The following is an 8,081-nucleotide window of genomic DNA, read 5'->3' on the forward strand; positions in this document are numbered from 1 at the left end:
TTATGTTGTGTGGTCTACTCGGTTAAGAATTCGTGTTGCTGATGGCAGATTGCATCTCCCCATGCTGAGCCTTTGCACCAAAGTGCAGACTCTCAACATGTCCTCCAAGACCTGGATGGTCCGCTAAGTCTACTCCAGCAGTCTGAGGGTGATAGGCTGTACTCAGTAGCAACTGAGTCCCAAAAGCTCTCTGCAACGCCTCCCCGAACCGAGATGTGAATTTAAAGCACTGACTGATGATACTCTCGGGCATAGGACTGAACCCTCACGATCTCGCGAACGACAGTTTGGCCAACTGCTTTGACGAGCAGCTCACCCTTTACCGGTAGAAAATGGGCAGACTAGACAATCTTCGCACTTCCACTGCAGTACCTTCGAAGAGGTTGAAGCTTACCAAACGGCTTCTGGTGTTCATTCTTCATCTTCATGCGTCACGACAAAAGACACAAAAATAATTTCCTTCCTTATTCTGGGACACACCGTCCTGGTTCTTCTCCAAAAGCTCATTCTCGACTCACATAGTCTCAATTTTCAAGAAGTGCATCCTCAAACAAGGAAGTCACCTTCAAATCTCGAAACTCCTTATTGACATACAAATGCCAAACGATTTTCTGGGATCACCATTCACCTTCTCAAAAAAATGACCTGACCCCACAACTCAAAACTACACAACAAACGAGTGAGTTTGGTCCTATTCCATGACTCTAACCTCAACAAGACTTACAATTTATAATCAATATCTTCAAAATAAATTCGTATTCATTTCACAGTACTAAATCATCATCATGTTTATTTCAACCAGTACATGTTAGTTAACATACTCATTTACATAGTAACGTACCTCAGTTCACGTACACATGCAAAATCTTCAATTTCAATAACATAATCACCAAAAACTCTAAGTAACGGTATACCTCAATCTCCATGGTATCTACAAAATCGAGAGTCAGTCAAAGGTGAAATAACATTGATATATTACCACAGTTCATCGTACTTATATCATGCTTAACACTATCCATGGTGTTAACATGCCAACTACTCATGACACCTATCAATAATCACATAAAATCCTAGAGTCATGGAGACCACTCATTCACAACTACTTGTACATGCACTGCCTCACATACACAAGATTACGCGTGGCCTTGCCACCAATTCCAAGTGTTACACACTTAGTTTCCCTGAAGAGAATTTCACATCCTCAAACAGAGCACTGTCACGCTTAAGTAATGGCGTAAGGCATCTTGCCTAAACAACATGACCGGTGCTTCCCATGGAGACACGCTCGGTCGGATGAAGTCTTTCGCCGAAAGACCCCCAGAACGCTATTTCAACCCAGCCAACTCTGGTAGCATCATCCGGTATGGAGCTAATAACAAGGCCACACACCAGGAAATCAATTCAATGGAGAATGCTATCTCCCACTGTGGCGGACACTCAAGAATCTCCAGGAAGCACCTCGAGGAATTCATTCACCACAGGAATGCCAGTGAGATCCTCTTGTGTTCCACTCACCAAACCTCCCAACATGACATAACCAATGTCCCTTCTCACAAGGCTCTCCTAGCCCGTAGCAATAAAAGGCGAGGAACTGGTTGTGGAACCACACAGTGATATCACCACCCGCTAGGCACAACAATCAATCAATTATCACAAAACTATTGGACAATCCATCCACGCCAAGGATGATTTCCAAATTTAGCCATGGGTAATCCCATTCGATCTACCGAGAACTCACGGCCATCCCACTAAAACACGACATCTCGATGTACAGTGGTAGTATCACACTTTCCTCCGGTGGCGGTAGTCAACTGCAACGGTGGAGAAGGCACAAACATGGCCAAGCTGAGCCCCACATCAATCGGGGTTGCAATAAGGAATCGTGCATCCCCAGAATCAAACAAAACAACAACAACAATTCCACCAATGGAAACATTACCTCTGACAAGGTTTGGAGCCTGCCTATCTAGGACGTAAACCCGTCCAGTGGTCGGTGGCACTGTAGGGGCCTCAGCAGGTGGAGCAGGAATCATCCGAAGAGGGGCCGCCTGAACTGCTGCAGTCCCAGCCACTGAAGTATAACAATCCTTGGCCATGTGGCCACTCTTTCCACACTTGAAGCATATCAGCTCTCCAGTAGCACAACGTCCCATATGCTACTTTCCGCATCCCGGACATAAAGGAGTGGAGGAAGGTCGAGCAAAACCTCCCTGCTGTGTAGAGGTCCTCTTAAACTGACCAGGCGCCTGCCTAGCCGCAAACTGTTTTCCTTTGCCCTTTGCAGCAAAATTTCTGTCTATCCAGGAAGAGGAACTGCTCGTTCCCTTCATCTCAGCAATCTTGGCCCTCTTGGCCTTACTCGAGTTGCAGAAGTCCTCGATGTCCCGACACTGCTGCACCAGTGTCCCAAAGTCTCTCGAAGCAGAACCAGCGAGGTAACCAGCAACATCCTCATTAAGTCCCCTGCGGAACTTGGCAGCCAAGAAGATCGGAGTAGGTCTCTCCATCCGAAAGTGAGCGAACTAAACCAGCTCATTGAACTTGGCCAGGTACTCGTCAATAGACAACGAGCCCTGCACCAACCTGTCGAATTCCCCCTGCTTCTTCTCCTGCGCATCATAAGGGAAGTATCGACCCAGAAAGCAATCCTTGAAGAATGACCATGTCATAACATGACCCTGCATCTCAAAAGCATGAGAGATGTTCATCCACCACTCATGGGCATCGCCCTCCAGCATATACGTGGCGAACATCAGCTTCTGTGGATCAGTACACTGCATCACACGGAAAATTTTGTCCAATGCCTGAAGCCATCTAGCCGCAGCAATAGGATCATAAGACCCATCAAAGGAAGGTGGCTTATGCTTGCGAAAAGCATTAAGCCAGCGATCAATCACATCACGGTCTTCAGCAGGCTCCACATAGGGATCCATCACCCCAGTGAGTTGACCAGTGCCCTCAACATGGCTTTGGCTCTCGCCCTGAAGACTAGGTGGAGGCGACGGTGGTGGCGGAGGGAACTTACCAACAACAGGACCCGCCCTCATCTCCTCCAACATGACCCTCATCATGGTCATGTTCGCTAGCCGATTTGCCTCAAGAGCATCCTCCGTGGCCTTCTGGTTCTCTTCTCTAGCAACGTCCATCATTGCCACATTGGCCAATCTAGTGGCCTCCTGCATCTCAGCCAATGCAGTCAGGATTGGGTCGGGTTGACCCTTAACAGTCTCGCGGGTTCTCCTGGGTATTACCATGACTCTGCATAAGTTACACAAATCATGAGTTGATCAGGTCCACACAATGTGATCACATTTGCATCATCATAATAACACTCACCGGAGCAAACACACAAGACAGACACAACCAAGCATCTTAAGTTATGCAATACATACAGGCTTTTCTCTCGAACTATTGCTCTGATACCATAAAATGTAACACCCCATATATATCTGGTATGTTATCATATCATCGTATTAAGCTGCGCTTAATTAAAAATGCGGAATATCTTTTTCTTTTCAATTATGATGTCATTAATCATTACCAACTTGCTTACTTAATCAATTAATAAAACATTGTCTGTATGTAAATTGAAAAAGACAGCTAACTGAAATACCTCATTAATTGAACAACATAAATATGTCTAATCACGGAACTACAACACGTAGACCGGACAACCCTGATAGTTTGTACAACTCAGTTAAACTTAAACATAGCAGAAGTCAAAGTGGCATGGACAAACCCTATGCTCACCCAAATAAGGCACAAGCCCACCAGCAGCAACATAATAAAAGCAAGCTAAAAACATAGCATCAGCAGATATATCCAGCATCCAACCATGTCAGCATATAAACAGTAATATCATCAACTAAGCTTCAGCCTCCTGCTGCCAGAGGCATCAGCCCCCAAGTTACCTGATCCTGAAATAAGCGCCCCAAATGTGGGGTGAGATCTCTAAACAAGAAATCTCAGTAAGGCAAGGGGTTCTCAAGGACTCTTCCGCCCCAAGCTCACTTACAGGCATAATATAAGTTCAAAACACTAATAGCAATGCATATTCATGTTAAGCATATAAATCATGACAGTATAATCTCTTGCTCAACGAGCTAAACATTTAACTCAATAACGATGATGATGTAAAGACGGTTCGACTGGCCAGGGAACAAGATAAGGATTATGCACGTCTGCGACCCATCTAGTCTTAACATATAACAACCCTCTTATGACAAAATAAGCCTAAACATGATTAAAATAATAATTAGAATGTAATATATAATATAATTTGATAGTTTAGAAAAATTAGTGACTTCAAAGTATCTTAAATTTAATTAAATGGGCTTATATTAATTACAAAAAATTAAGTCAAACTTGGTAATTACTAAAATGAGACCTATAAGTTTTGATTTGATAAAAGTCAAAGTAATGTATATAAATACACTTAGTTAATTCTTAGTCACAGGGGATAAATTTCTTTTTCTTCAAATTTACGTTGCTTTCTTTTTTATAAAGAGATTAGGAAAGTTGTTTTTTTTTTTTTAAATAAAAAGGTTCAAGACTTCATAAAATGGACCAATAAGAATGCTTGTTTGAAAGTCAAAAAGTTTGGAATTTTAAACTTGGTCACCAATTAATTGAATAGTCAGTTTCTTTTTTTTGTTGCACACGTAATCTTCCTTCTTTATAAGCTGACCAAAGTGTATTCATCTAGACTCCAACATAGAAAAGGTAGCTTTGAACCCCACCATCCTAACCCACCATTTTTCTAACCTTGGGAAGCTACAAATCTGTTCCTTTCTCCTCTATACAGCAGCGCCTGCACTTGGAAAAGGGGAGGTAATGGATTGATTTCATAGTTCTAAGCTTAGGGAAGTCATCACTAGTTCTTGGATAGGTTATCTAAGGTATTAAACCTTCACTTCCTTGATTAAATTCTTAGAAATGATGATGATATTACATGATATAGGGCTGTTTATGATGTGTTTTACATTAATTATTTGATGAGTTTTATGTATGGTTGTTGGTTGTTTAAAGATTTGATGTCAAACTAAACATAGGAAAGCTTTAAATTAACAAAGGAAATTGTTGTGAGTACAAGGAACCAATTGGCCAAGGCATGAAAATTTATGTAAACCAAGTGTTTGTTAAAATGTCTAGGTGAAGCTATGATTTTTATTTGATCAAAAAAGGATTGGTTTAATAAATATTGAGTGAAAGTTAAAAGATACCCTTGGAATTCTAGTGTAAGCAACACAACCACGCACTTTATGATTAGTGAGGATTGTTATATTAATTATGAAAGTTGATATAAAGGATGATAGGAACATATATGGTTGATGAACAAAGGGCCCGTTTGTATTCACTTTTTTTAAAAGTCATTTTTATCACTTCCTTATTTTAAAAGTACTTTTTATAAAAGTTACAGTTATTTAGATTTTTAAAAAAATATTTGATTTTTGAAAAAAATATTTGACTTTTGATGAGAAGCTAAAATTTTTAGTAAGCTTTTTTTATAACTTTTTTTGTGTTTAAGTGTGGTGCTAAACAGACAAAGTAAGCTATAATGTGTTTGTGGTGCCAACCATGTGTTTGTTAGATTGTCTAAAAGAAATATTGATTTCAAGTGGTTGTTTGATGGTTGCTTTAATTAAATTAAGTGGAAATTGTGAGGAAAGTTTATAGAATTATATATACGCCAATTCGGCCAAGTGAGGTAAGATACACAAGACATGTTTTGATCTTGTTCTTATGTGAGTGGGTGACAAAAATATATATTAAAAGGTTACTTAGCATGAAACAAGTTGGTATTAATGTAGTGAAGTTGATAGAATTCTCAATCTGTCTTATAGTTACTATTCGGGTATGGTAGTTTAAATAGGTACATGATGTGTTTGATTAATTTTGCATATGAATTCATGTTCAATGATTTGGTTAAAGATTGATGAGAATAAAGAATAAAGAGTAGAGGTGGTGAGAAGATCCTTAAAAATCCATAAGTACCAATCGGCTATTTCATGAAAGTGGATGGAATTATTTTGTCATTAAGCTAAATGGTGTTGGAGATTCCTTGAATATGATGTAATTGATTGAAAGCTTGAAAGAAAATTATGGAATCATTAAATAGGCCAATCAGCCATATAGTGCAAAGAATGATTATTGATCATATAGGTATACTTAAAGAATGCTTGTTTTATAATATAAAAGTTGATGAATTGTGGTGGATCTTACATGGACATGTTTCGGCTATACATGTATTTAGGCCATGGAATAGTGCTAATTAATATTATGAGTGTGTGATGTTCCTCGCAATTGTTAGTAACATGAAGTATGAATTAACTAAGATAAAATGGTAAGTCCATGGGTATATGTATATGTAACTATTCAACCAGTATGTATTACATGGCTAAAGAAATTGATGTTAGTTTTATGTCAAGTTAATGGAATTATAGTCTATGAATGCTTTCACAAGAGTTAAGCTAAGTAAACATGATGAAATTATATATGTATGATTTCGGTTAGTATGAGAAGTGAATTAGAATGAGATTAGATGAATTGTAATAAATAAGGAATATGGATAGGATCTTATAAATCACTAAGTTAATGATCGAATGTAACCTACAGAATGTTGTTTACGTGTATTACAAGTAATGTAATTAACTGTCATTAACGGTACATTATAATGGTACTAGTGAAAACCAAGGGGTGTGAATCTAAGGGATTCAAATCAAGTGAGGCGGACTATGCGTGGATAGCTAATTGCACAAACTTCTTGGATAACAAGTTGTAGAGACGGAAAGCGTTCAGTTAAGCTTTCGGTTTAGGAGTCTTCTCTGTCTTTAGTTTTTCCGCCATGATCAGTGGCGATTATAGTTTCCGTATGGATATAATTGTTGTTAATGTTGATACTTTGCGTAGTTGCATTCATATAGTGCATGCATATGACATTATTTATGTTATGACAAGTTAATATGATATGATCTTCAATGAGATAAAGCCTTGGAAGCGTAAGTTATGGTTTTCTGAACAGAGGAAACATTTATGGATATGATCACGGTGTATATAAGGTATAGCCGAGGAAACTTTAGTTCTCTGATCATTATGAGTATGCTATTGAATATGATACGATATTACGAATATAAGATGAAAGCCTTATTTATACATAAGACATGAACGTAATTAAGATTAATAAGAAAGCACGTTATAAGAATAAATGAGAATTATCAGAAAATATATATGATACAGAAATTCTAATATGGATTATATGGTGTTATCTATGTCTTGGTACTTGACATTTTCTGGCAGGAAGTGGACTCTTGGGTGGAGACTGCTCCATAAACCCCAAGTTTATTGAGATTCATTCTCACCCCGCATTATGGGGACATATTTCAGGTATCGCAGCAGTTGACGATCGTTCTCGGGGCAAGAGGCCCATGGTTGAGGAGTAGATCTGAGCGTGGATGTCGCCTGCTTATTTTGGGAGTCTGTTGTATTTATATGTACACTGTGATGTATTATGTTTATGTAGGTTGATGTAGGATGTTGTAGTTATGGCACAGAGCCACCTTTTTGATATGATATATATAGAGTTATGGATATTACTGTATATGATATGAAATTGTTGTATATTGTGAGTTGTAAGAGCCTCAAGGCATTGTTGGTCCTTGTGTGTGCCACCCACTAATTGTTAGGTACCATTTGAGGTCATAGACCACTTGTACAAATTTGGAAAATGTTGGAAAAACAAAGGAAATTCTGGCGAATTTTCTGGAAATTGGCAGTTTTTAGGCGAACTTTGGGAGAACATATCTCCCTCCACAGAGGTCCGTTAGGGACGTGCCATACGCCATTTTGAAGCTTGTAGTTCCCTCTACACTGTCGTAAAATATGAGATTGTTCTGAGCTGGGCGCTGGCCCTGGGAGGGTTGTGAACACAGCTACCTTGTTTGCCCTGCACTTGGGGGCTGTACTGGACCGGTTTTGGGAAATTTATTCCCGCTTCGTTTGTGGGTCAAATTAGGTGTATGATAAATCAAATCGAAGCTTGTGGTGTATAGTTTGTTGTATAAAAATTTGAGAGCAATTGGTTG

The sequence above is a fragment of the Gastrolobium bilobum genome, unplaced genomic scaffold, assembly GCF_033153095.1.
Source record: "Gastrolobium bilobum isolate Gb01-03AN ecotype WA unplaced genomic scaffold, APGP_CSIRO_Gbil_v1 utg171625, whole genome shotgun sequence".
Classification (NCBI taxonomy): Eukaryota; Viridiplantae; Streptophyta; class Magnoliopsida; order Fabales; family Fabaceae; genus Gastrolobium; species Gastrolobium bilobum.